At 39.7% G+C, this 13,058-nt stretch overlaps 1 protein-coding gene across 6 annotated transcripts in view; it reads right to left on the bottom strand.

Annotated features, from left to right (window-relative positions):
- The window catches only part of CHRM3 (cholinergic receptor muscarinic 3), a 518,874-nt gene that overhangs the window by 130,564 nt on the left and 375,252 nt on the right, over positions 1-13,058 (bottom strand). The window lies entirely within an intron of this gene.

A 13,058-nucleotide genomic window follows, 5' to 3' on the forward strand; every position in this document is an offset into this window, starting at 1 on the left:
AGGAGTTTTCACTCATGATTCCAATCTGATATGTTTAACTCATCTGCTCGAGCAGTTAGGTAAAATTGTGGATGTTTCTAGGAATCATTTTTCTTCAGATTTATGTCTGATTGCTTACCATCAGTTTTCAAAAAGTCCCTAACATGGGCAAGCTCCCCCTCATTCTTTCCTGGAATTATGATAACCTGGTGGAGAATCCGAGAGGTGATTTCCATCAAAGGGAAGCCCACTGGTCTCACCAGTATCCTCCCCACGACTCCATCCCAGTGAAAAATTACGAGGTCATCATGATTTTATTTCTCCCTCTTCCAGGGGCAGACAAAATCTTAATCTCTTGAAACAGAAGATAAAACTACATTAAAACAAACAATCCTGAAGTAATCCCTAGAGAATTAAGAAACCAGCATTGTGATACCTTTAAGAATGGTGACTCTTTTTTTTTTTTTTTTTTTTTTTGGTTGCGTCGGGTCTTGGTTGCGGCATGCGGGATCTTTCACTGCGGTGTGGACTCTTCATTGTGGCATGCGAGCTTCTCTCTAGTTGTGGCGTGCAAATTTTCTCTTTCTAGTTGTGGTGCGTGGCCTCTCTCGTTGAGGCGCAGGAGCTCAGTAGTTGTGCTGCAAAGGCTTAGATGCCCCACTGCACATGGGATCTTAGTTCTCCGACCAGGAATTGAACCTGCGTCCCCTACACTGGAAGGTGGATTCTTTACCACTGGACCACTGGGAAAGTCCTGTAACTTTTTTTTTTTTTTTTTGCGGTACGCGGGCCTCTCACTGTTGTGGCCTCTCCCGTTGAGGAGCACAGGCTCCGGACGCGCAGGCTCAGCGGCCATGGCTCACGGGCCCAGCTGCTCCGCGGCATGTGGGATCCTCCCGGACCGGGGCACGAACCCGCGTCCCCTGCATCGGCAGGCGGACTCTCAACCACTGCGCCACTAGGGAAGCCACCGTAACTCATTTTAAAATGTGAAATTAAAATCCATAGCAGTGTTTTACGGAAGCTCAATAATTCATATTCTAAAATTGGGAAGATATCCAAGTGTGGGACACAGAATGAGAAATGACTAAAGCACATGGGGAGTGTTTCTTGAAAAATAATTGCAAGCCAAGTCAAACTCTCTCTAGCTGAGAACAGCCAGCAAGTTCAGGATTTGGCTTCCTATTGATACTTGTATCATAGAGGATAATCATTTTCTATTTAACGGCATCTATAATTTGGCCATTCACAAACACAGTCTAGGTCTTACTATAAGATGCCAATCATAGCTGTCTCATTCAAGCATGTCATGATTTACTGAAGACACTAGCAATGATATAATTTAATGAACAAGCCTCAAGCCCAGGGCCCAACACTCTGTGGCCCATGATTTGAATGTCCTTGGAAAGAACTAGGTATCCTGTGAGCCTTGAATTTTACCATCTTTAAAATCCATAGTCCTAACATCCTGTAGTTCCATACGAACACATTTTGATTTTAACAAATTGCTATAAACAAGGGGAGAACAATGAATTTGGAAGTGATCATATTTATAGTTTGTTGAATAAGAGGAAAAAATTAAAAATGATCTCATCCACGTGTGAACATTAAAAGACATGTTACTAGTTACTAGCAGGAAAGTGACTTTTGTCTCTGTCTTTGCTAAGGCTTCACTAGGAGCCTGGCAGGTAGGTAGGCTTTCTTTGGCTGATGTCTGAACATTAATTCTCCATCTCAGAAGCTTTTTGCTGAACAGAATGAAAGCTCTCAGTGGGCTGGGACTTCTGTTCACCGTTTCCCTGGTATCCAGTACAATGCCTGGTTCATAGTAGGTACTCAGTAATACATACACTAACACACACATAAATAGCAGTTTTTTTCTCCTCCATTATCCTGGCAGTGAAAATCAGGGAGAAAAAAGGGCACAGGAAAAAGAAAGATTTTTTTTTTTCTACTAGCCTGATGCCCCAGTGGCCAAGGAGCTGACAGAGAGAGGCTGGAAGGTAGCCAGAGCTGTGGACAGCGGTGACAGGGAGACACAAGGAAGGGGAAGTGAGAAACCGCTTCTGTATCCTGACCACCCACCTGCCTCTTTCTCACACTGGACCTTTCCTCTTCCTCTTCGTTAAATCAGTACGCTGAGTAGGACTTATAAGACTAAACACACTGACATATACACACTACTATATACAGTATAGGACATACTGCACAGCACAGAGAACTCTTCTCAATACTCTGTAATGGCCTGTATGGGAAAAAGAATCTTAAAAAGAGTGGATATATGTATAGGTATGGCAGGTTTACTTTGCTGTACACCTGAAACTGACATAACATTATAAATCAACTATACTCCAATAAAAATTTTTTAAAAAGACTAAATTCATATATTTACACACACACACATGCACGCGCGCGCACGCGCACACACACACACACACACATATTACTAAAGGCCTTCCTGTAGCTGCCCACCTACCCAATGTGGTTCTGGTAACCCCACGTCCCCATCACTTTATCTCCACGGCTGAATCCATAGGCTTTCAACCCGGTCTCCTCACCCAACTTCACGAAGACCCATTTCCTCTTTTCCACACCATCTTAGTGCCTGTGTATTCTAATGGAATACTTTTTTTCCCCCCTTCAAGCTCTAAGAACTGGCAGAGATTACACTGAGCTTTCAGTTTGGTTCAAGACCTCCCAGGGTAAAGCAAGCCTTAGGGTGGCCAGCAAAATCTATCATTACCTCAAACATCAAAAAATATAACTGATGAGAAAAACTGAAATGCCAACAGTTGCATTTCTATGGCAGCTAAAGATGCAGAGATACTCAGACATGTTCACTCAACTCAATTCTCCTTGCTCAGCAGATCTTTAATGATATTACTAAAATTGCCCAATGTCCCCCTTTTAAAGACATACTATTGATCTTGATAAGCTGTAAGACATGCTATTTTTTTTTTCTTCAGGAGAGACTCCTGCAGCTATTTGTCTCTTATTTTTGTGCCTGTGGAATTTTGCTAGTAAAAACACAAAATAGTTTATCTGTGAATAATTTCACTGTACAGTTTCTTTTTTAACTGTTCTTTTCACAAAGTTACACATTTAGTATGACTGCAGAGTAGATGAAGCTTTACCCTCCAACTGACTCTGATGTCAATAAAGCTGTAGTTTGAGGCACAAGCCGGGTCTTGGCTCTGTCGTGTCTATGCTCTAGGAGGTTAGTGTGATTTAGGAACTACTGTTCTGTGCAAGAGGTCAGAGGACGGATCTTCCCACTTTTACTTCTGCTACTAACAGTTCTGTGGTTGTCTCTGTTTAGGTTTGCACAATCGCCAGGCTAGAGAAAGGATATTTATTTTAAGTAATCCACAGAAGAATAATGAGGAATTATCTCAGGTAATCCTCAAACGACTAAAATGGAACTAACTGTATATTTATTCAGTGTGGCTGGGAAAGTGGTATTCTAGTTAAAACAGTAAAAATATACGCCTTATTTCTTATTGCTTACATACTGGGCATACACTGGCTAATTTTTACAAAATTTATTTTCTCTTCCTTCTGAGCATACAGCTAGATGACTTTCTCCAGCCTCCTTTATAATTAGGGAGGTCTGAGTGCTATCAGTGGGACATGGGCAGAAGTACTGATAATCTGCACCACGGCAAGCCCCGCCCACAGCATCCCCTCCCAGGCCCAATCTTACATGCTCTTTTCCTCCTCCCACTGGCTGCAACAGAGAGAACCTTAGGTTGACTGTGAAACTGTATCTGACATGATAAACCCAGAGGATGGAATGGTCCTCACATCACCACTTAGAGAAGACATAGCTGACCAGAAAAATCCAAAGTGGACTCTTGCATAAGTGAAATATAAGTTAACACTGTTTTAATCCACTGAGTTTTTGGAGTTTATCAGTTATATCAGCTAGAATTGTCATATTTAATATGTATTCAATATTCTTTCAAATAATTTAAATAGCATAAAATATACCTTACTCTATAAGTGAATAAAGTTTCATCTTTCTGTGGTGATTTAACATGGACTGTAGAGTCTTCTATGTGGGGTCATCCAAATGAAAAAGGTAAAAAAATGCCTATTTGCTGGAGCTCAGTGGTTGTCTGGTTTCCCAATATTAAAATATTTGCCCGAAATGGGATTCAAGGGAAGAAAAACACTTATCTATTTAATCTAAGAATTACAGTTAAAAATAACTATTCACATTACCAATGTACTTTAAATATATATATACATACATAATAAAACATGTTATAAAATGTTATAAAACATGTTACATGTATTCAATAGATATATTACATATATCACATATAACATCTTTTACATGTAAAATCTTTTTATATTGGCACATTTAATACCCTAAATATTCCTTGAGATACACATTATTAACTTCACATGTCAGAAAAGTGCTGGAAGGGTGTGTTGTCACCTACCTAAAACCGAACACTTGCAAATGACAGGGCTGTAGTGTGAACTCAGTTGTGCTGGTTATCTTGTTCCTTCTCGTTAGAAGAGAAGCTGGAGAGAGCTGTCCCTACATCCTCTGAGCATGGGCCAGCAAGCTCACAGTGAAGTCTGCCTCTGCCTGCTTCACTCCGCTGACCTGTCTTCAGGTCACAAAGACCTCTGAACTGCCGAATCTACTGACCCTTTCTCTATCCTTATTTGACTGCTCTCAGAATCCAGGTTACTGAACATTCCTCCCACTGGAAACTCCTGTTTTAGATTCTAAGATTTAATTCTCTCCTGTTTTTCTTTCCTCCTGCAGGCTTCTTTCAAGCTTCTGCACAACTTCTGCTGCATCCTCTGCTCCATGGACTTCTCACTCTATATGGGAATGGCTTTACTTAACTGTCCGAGTCCCCTGCCTTTACCAGCTACCTCAAGGGGAACTCTATTTCTTCAAATCAAATGTCCTCCGACTTCCAGACAGGCCTCTTGAGCTGCCACCAAACTTGCCATCTTTCCTTTCCCACCTGGTCTTCGTACGTTTTCTATATGAATTCATATCACTCATCTATTTACAAAAGCCAATACCCTAGATCTGAACCTTTTCACCTTCCCTCTGGTTTATTACAGAGCCCCCCAATTAGTCATCCTGACTTCCGTCTGGCCCCTGTGCCAACCACCTCGGCATTTAAGCCAGAGTGCTCTTTCTGAAAAAGAAATCTTATCATTGAATTTGCTTCCATAATGTCCTGTAACAGCAACCCCGGCCTGCAATGTAACTTCAAACTGGTTTAGCTACAAGATATTCCACAACCTATCCTGTTGCTCTCCAAACTCCTGTTCTGCACTGTTTACCCAGTTCCTACCCTGCCTTCCACTGTCCTAAATGATGCCCGAAAACTGGTTGATGCTATACTGCTGTCTCTCTTGCCTAGTAACAGTCTCTGTGTGATAGGAATGTTGTGAGGATTAAATGAGGCAATACTTATAATGCACTTAGAATGATACTCAGCACATAGTATTTTATAAGCATTGGTAATAATTATGATTTGCTTTTGCCTCAGCACAACCTAGCACAGTGGGCAGAAAATGTTAATATAATGAACTACACATAACTGTGGGAGCAATTGCTCGTAGGATGTATTTTAAACATAAAATGAAATCAGACTGCATCTTGGCTATAGCAATACCAAGTCCTCCTGAAATGAAATGGACATCAGGAGAAGTACAGGCTAATGCTACCACTGGGGAAACAGATGATGGATTAAAAGTGCAGCTGATGAACCTTTTAATGTATCTCAGTAACCTGAGATAATGTTTAAAATATTAGATCAGTTGATATAATGAAAGCACTTGGACCTATAAGATCACTTATACCCACGTGTACATACACACACACACACACACACACACATTTTAAAATTTTACCCAAAGAAAATATTTCCACTCTCTTGCATAGGAAAGGCTCCTAAGGGCCAAAGCAGGAAGGTTCTACAAACTAAACCTTTCCATGAAGATTAAAATAAAAACTACAGCCTCTTGGTGACAGCTGCTCCCACAATCAGTTTAGTCCCCATTTTTTCCTGAAGGAACTAACCCTTGTCAATCCCAGATAATACAGGTGGGATCAGGAGAAATCATCATCCAAGGCAAACATGAGCTGAGAAATCCACAAAGTATCAATAAGGTAATAAGAAATTAAATAAACATCAAAAAAAAAAAAAAAAGGAAAGAAAAGAGAAAGAAACCTGACACTGAAAGAAGACAGAAGAGTAGGGCAAACATCTCAAGGAAGAATAACAGAGACAGGGTGAGACTGTAACAAAGAAAAGAAGCTATGTGGTCTCCATGCAGGTGGACAGAAAGCCAGGGGCTTAAGTGATTTATTTTTCTATTTTTAGATCCTCAAATGCTCATCTCAACTAAATTCCAAAATCCATTTAAAATCATGCAGGCTTCATAACTCAGAATTTAACTTTAAGAAGTCACATAACTAGGTTTTATTTTTCCCAACTCATTAAGTTCACCTTGTCTATATAAACGAAATCCTTCCAAATGAGGTTACAGGGGGTTCATCTATAATCATGGGCCAAGAGGATGCTGGATGGGCCCTGTGTGGTTTATAGGGGAGCAATCACAGGGCAGGGGCTGGAAGGCTTCCTTCTGCCTCCCTGGTTTTATTTATACTGAGACCCCTTAAATCACGTGTAAGGAGCTGCAAGCTTTGCTGAGAGGTTGCAAAGCTGGCATGAGGGTGGTGGAAATATTGCCAAGTCAGCAAACGGACAGATGGCAAATTGGAAAGAGAGCAAGGGAGCTGAAGAGACAATGGAAACGCTAGACGACTGTGGGATACAACGCTGTTCGGTTTTAACTAACAATTTGGTATGCAAATCTAGTGAGCAATAAAAGATAAAGACTCAACTAAAATCACTGAAAAGTAGAGCTGGAAGAGACATTAGAAATAACTTAGCCCCTCTCTCACTGACCACCCCCCCAAATATTTATACAGGGAGGCTCAAATGACTTATGTAAGGCATTGTCACTAGTAAGTTAATTCTGCCCTAAAAAATACAAACAAATAAAAACAAACCCGTAAGTCAAGAATGATAAGTAAGTGATTGCTGTAAATATAAAGAAAGGAAAAACTGTCCACTCCTCCTTCTGTCAAGCGACAAGAAGATACTGTTAAACCACACTTTTTGAAGGAAGAAGGATGGAAACGGAGCTGCACTCAGAGACATCACCTTTCTGAACGTATAAGTGAGTGTCCTTTAAAGATAGGACTTTATATGGTCATGGCAAGTGTTTATAATCAGAGAAGGAAAAGTTGGACAAAAAAGGCCAAAATGAATAGGACCTGGCATCCCTTGTAATTGTGGCTCTAAGGAGAGGAATTACAGGATTGCGTGTGGGTAACGTCCAAGTCATTTCTGAATCCAATCCAAATCCCCTAGCTGCTATCAGGAAAACTGTATGCAAACCAACGATTCCCAATCATCGACCTCACAGCAAGGACTTGAGTTCTTCGTTACTGCCCTGTGAGAATCCTATAATGTTACTGGATGGGGGCCAGAGCTAGGGCGTGGAAATGATCACAGTCAGGAGGGGGCCGTTAAATTAGTATAAATTCTCATCTGCCAAGATGAATGTGGAAGAGGGAGATGATGGAAGTCTACAGAATCAAAAGGGCAACGGGTAGGGTAAACATGGAACTTTTACAGCCCGATGCTATTAAAACCCGGAGACGGAGAGAGGGTGGTAGAGGTGATGCCTTGGAGATTTCAGAAGTCAATTTAGGATAAATAAAAGTACCATTTAATCAGTATATAGTAAACTTTTGTCACTCATTACTTCAAGAATTGGTAAAGGGTACAAGTACACAGAACTCCAAAAGACTTGCATGATATCAAGTCTAATAGTGCAGTTTTAGGCTTTGAGACTATATCCCAGTAATGTCTTGAATTTAAGGATATGGCCTTGCTTGCTGTGCTGCTCTTAGGCCGAATGTTGAGGTGGATGATCAAAGGTCAAACCCAGTTCTGTGTTTCTTATGTTCCCCTGAAGAAAAGAAACTGGCCAAAGGCATATTATCAATACTCGAGTATCCAGAAACACACCCTCCAACTATCTGAGGGATTTAAGTTTGTTGCTAATGTCTTCCATAAAAACCTGGAATACAGTCGGCTCTCTTCAAGCCTTCATCTTTATTCGCACTGCATTTGTGTCTAAGTAGCATAAATCATTAGTTAGCCTTATAACCTGGCTGCTCAAAGAATAGTATAAGGTTATGTTTTTTACCCTCTGTGCACCACCCACCTACCTAATTCCCTTAACAAAACTTTGGACCTCGCCCAAATCTGGGGCCTAAAGTTTACTGACTTCAACATGATACATTCAATGTTTTGTCTACGTGAAGTCTTCGTTGATTATAACTATCCCACCTCACACATAGCACAATTTCCAGAAAAAAGTTTTATGAAATAATGTTCGTTTTCTTTTTTACAGTTGTTGATCCAATTAAACACCCATCTCCTTGCATTATTAAGCAATCCATATTCTTTTCAAGCACTGTGCCCTGAGAAACTGTGTCAAATGTCTTTCTGAAGTCAAGGTTCCCTCATCTGAAATCAAGATGCGCAACATTTGACTCTACTAATCTCTTCTATCAAATAGTTGATGATGTTGGTTTGGTATGACTTTCTCTTGGTGAGTTCTTGTTTATTCCTAGGGATGTCTTCTATTTTCCCATTATTCACAATCATCTGCTTAACAAACTTTTCTAGAATACAAGTAGTACAGTGTATTACACAGACAGTCAAAAAACTTTGGTTGAGAGAATTATTGTTCCAGCTCATGGATGAAGGATGTACTACTTTATATTCCACTCTATGGTCAGTCGCCTGGCCTGGTCCTCAATTAGTAGATCCTTTCCCAAGGGAAAAGTCCTGCTTTCCTCTCCTGCCTTTTCTTCTTCTTCCTCCTTGCCTTTCATAAAATTTTGTAAAGGGCTTACGCTCTGACAGGGGGCGAGGGAGGTATGGAGTATGTCATCTAGTTCTGAGTAGCAGCACTGAGAGAAGTGAGAATATATTGAACAAACCTTTATGTTATTATCCTATTTAATAACAGGTTAGACTATGTTTTAAAAATTAATTTAGGATTATTTATATAAGTGTTTACTATGTTTCAGACATTGTTTTAAGGGCTTTATGATCATTAATTCATGTAATCTTTATAACAACTTTATAAGATAGGAGCTATTATTATTCCCATTTTACAGATGAGAAAACTGAGGCACAAGGTTGGTAACAGGTGGAGCCCAGATTCGAACCCAGGGAGTCTGGCTCCATGGTCTGTGCTTTTAGCCTCTACACTATGCTGCTACGGAAGTAATAGGAAAAACGTCTCCAGATGCCAAATCATCATTTGATGCCCCTTTCAACAGAGAAGGTAATACAAAGAAAATGAATGGAGAAACAAATAACAAGCACAAAAGAAAGGAGGGATGCAAAAAAACCTATCAGACTTCTCTTATTAGGACATGTACAAAGCATGCTAGAACTTCAGGTGTACACATAAGTATACAGGTCAAAAGTCTCTTAAGGTTGAGATGCACCAGGGCATTACAGCTAAACCAATCTTTCCCAGAAAGCTCCCTTCTTAAAAACTCACCTGTACTGAACTGAAAACCTTTTTGTATCACTAGCAGCAGCCCTAAATCTTAGGCTGCTTCTCAAATTCTGCCCTGTGATAGCCTGTTGCACTTTCCACTGATTATATAATGACAAGTTGCAATATACTGAACGTTTGTTTCTCCTATCACATGACGGTATTCTATAATTTATTTTGTAAAATACCTCCTGCTTTCTTTCACTAAGCAGCCTAAAATGGAATCTTGAAATCAAACACACTACAGGCATTGCTGTCGTACACAACCAACTGAGGAAAGCAGCGAGTGCTACTTTGGGAGATTTGGGGAGTTCTCAAAGTACAAGTTAAAGCCGAACTGAATTTTCTATTCAAGGAGACTGAGGACACTTCTCTGTTCATATTACAAAAGATAATATGTGTTTTTAAACCTTTTTCATGGCACAATTCTTTTCGGTAAGATTTTGAAAGCTGAAAAATCTCTCCCATCTGGGTAGAAATCTTGAACATTTTCACAGACAGTCCTACACTTTTTAAAAAGCTGACTGTATTAAATATAAAGAGAGTACCTGGAGTTTCCCAAATAAGTACTTTTCAGAGAGTAATACTTAATTGTGTAAGGCTGCAGTTCAAATATTCCTGAAGAATTAAGTAGGAAAACTTTCAAGCTTCAAACTATTTCTTTAATAATAAATAGAAAAGTGTTACTGGATTATTAATGTGGATGTCAAAGATAAAGTTATTGTTTGATATTTTAGTAATTCTCAAAACTAATCTGATGTTTTTTTTTTTAATTTACCTAAAGACATGAACTTTTGTTTGGAGCCATGATCCTAAATTAGAACAGATATGGGAGGCTGTCAGATAAGGGAATGATATCAAATAGCACTTATTGCAAAGTTCAGTTCAGTAGGGCTCCAAAAAGACAGAATTCATATAAAGAATACATGGGAGGTTTTCTGATTTGGGGTTTTTTTTCCAAATAGTTTTTTTCCATGAAGATTGACTCCAGGAAGAGTTCCAGAACTACTGCACAATAAGTTTTAAGGAAGTTATTTCCCCTTCCCCAAATCCTTCCCTCTCGGCACCCTGCACCACAGCAGCCGCTGGGAAATGTCTGAGTGCTACATGGTGTCTTTTTTTTCCTGCGAAGGGAAAACGTTCCTGGTCCTTTTTAGTAGTAGGGATATCTGACAAGGTGTGGATCAGATAGTTCTTGTTTCTAAATTGAGGGACTTTGCTCACATGGAACGCCAGAGTTTGTAGAAAGCTGCCAGAAGGAAAGTATGGGTGAAGGGCTCTGGAGGGTCAAGACTATCCTGAAGCACGAAACAGTCCCTTAGACTCATTATTTTATTTAATGGAAGTCTGTCATTGTTGATGAACAAAATATTTTATTTAATCAAAGCTATGTCATCCAAGGACTTCAGATTCAAAAGAAATTTCATTTTGCATTGGTTCCTAAATTAAATTTTCTTCTTTTACATCCTGATTGTACAAATCTTTCTTCTCCCCACGTTGAAACAGTATTTGGCTTTCATGATTAAGCAACACAGGAACTGCTCTGTGTTGTGAGCACCTCACCACTTTCTTTAAATAAACACACTGCCAAGGTATTCCTACTTTGACTATTTAAATACACACTTGGAGCTTTAAAAGAACCTAATTTATATCTAGCCTGAGACAGCCATGATTGTACAAAGAAAAGTGACATCAGTGGACTCAAATGGAGACTGAAACTCAGGGATAAGGAGGAATCGATCAAGTTCAATCCCTGTGCCAAGATCAATAAAGAAGGGACCTGGATTGCTGGCATGACGGCCACATGGTGCACTGCATTAGGCTTTGAGATAAGCCATCTTGGTTGAGTCCTCGTAATAATACCGTGAGACATATAGTATTTTCTCCTATTTTATAGATAGAGCAAAATGTCCAGATAAGTTAAGTAATTATCTCAGGTTCCCATAGTGGCTAATAGCAGAACTAGAATCCTTCTGTGTAACTATAAATTCCATGACTGTTTTTTCTAGTATATCTGAGTCCAATCACCTACCAATCTGACCATGGCTAAGCAACATTGATGTAGAAGTTCTTTGCTCACTAAGAGGGAGGATGCTCACTCGTCCTCCCTCTGTCTTCCATTCTAACAAAATCCTTACATATTGAGGTAACAGGTAGAGCTTCCTTCAATTAAGAGAGGCTATGCTCATTCTCCTAAGTCTGAGGGCTAAATCATGATTGATTGAAACTAATCATCTTCATCTCACTTCCCTTAACTAGATTGATATGAGTGGCCATGGGTAAAGGGCCAATGAAATGTAAGGCAAAGACTATTAGTAAAGACTTCTCTTTCAGAATTAAAGACAAAGAAGAGAAGGTCTTTTGTTCTTACACTTTAACTCCTGCCTTGAATGTGGATGCGATTCTTGGTGGTGCAGTAGTCACCCTGCAACCATAAGTCAACAAGGATGGGGGTGACAATCAATGTGCTAAGAAACAGTAAAAGTAAATATGGAAAGGGCATTTGCCCCTGATGCTACCACTGAGCAGTTAATTCAAGATCAACACCTGCCTTCCTCTAGACTATCTCATATTTGAGACAAGTAAGCTCTTAATATTCTAGGCCATTAATAGAGTATTCTATCACTTGCAGCTGAATACTTTCACTACAAATATAGCTATAAAGTCAACATTTTAGAATAAAATGTGCTGTTTGACTTATACTGCAAAAAGCTTCTGTTTGTTTTGGCTGCATAGATGATGCTGAAAACATGTAAGTTTGTTAAGCCCTAAAGGACACCCGAATGTGCACTTTTCTCTTACAGATCATTAACGAAGAAACCTTTTCTAGAAGGGGATGCTTAAAAAATTTTGCCATACGAGTCTATGTTGTAGACTTTACTGAGTATTTTAAATTTCACTGTAAAAATCTCCCTATCATATCACTAAGATACTCAAAATATTTCCTTAACTAGAAGTTTTCACCTGCAAAGATTTGATGAGTATGTACTGTGTGCTAAGCTCTGTGCTGAGTGTGGGAATTGAGAAATGATTAGAAACTAATTCTAACAGTGGATATGGAAAATGGAACTAAGTATGCATTAAAATAAAGTGTTGGGAGCAACTTCTGCCTGAAGGGGACGGGAAAGATGTGAAAGCAGGGGACATCTAGCTGGGGCTGTGAAATATAAGTAAGAGTTTGTCTGGAGGAGAAGCAGGGCAAAAGCCATTTAGAGAAAGGGAAGCGGTCTTTATAAAGGGAGGGAGTCATGGAGTGGCAGGGCAGCCATGGGAGTAGGGAGACTTTGCAGAGGAGGCAGGATGATGGGAGGTGACACCAGAGTAGATGGCTGTACAGATTGTGAACTTCCTTCGATGCTCTGATCAACTGCTTAGAGTTTATCCCACAGATGATGCAGAATACTAGAAGGTCTTGAAACACTGGAGGGACAGAATCAGATTTG

This window comes from Kogia breviceps, chromosome 2 (assembly GCF_026419965.1).
Source record: "Kogia breviceps isolate mKogBre1 chromosome 2, mKogBre1 haplotype 1, whole genome shotgun sequence".
Lineage (NCBI taxonomy): Eukaryota > Metazoa > Chordata > Mammalia > Artiodactyla > Physeteridae > Kogia > Kogia breviceps.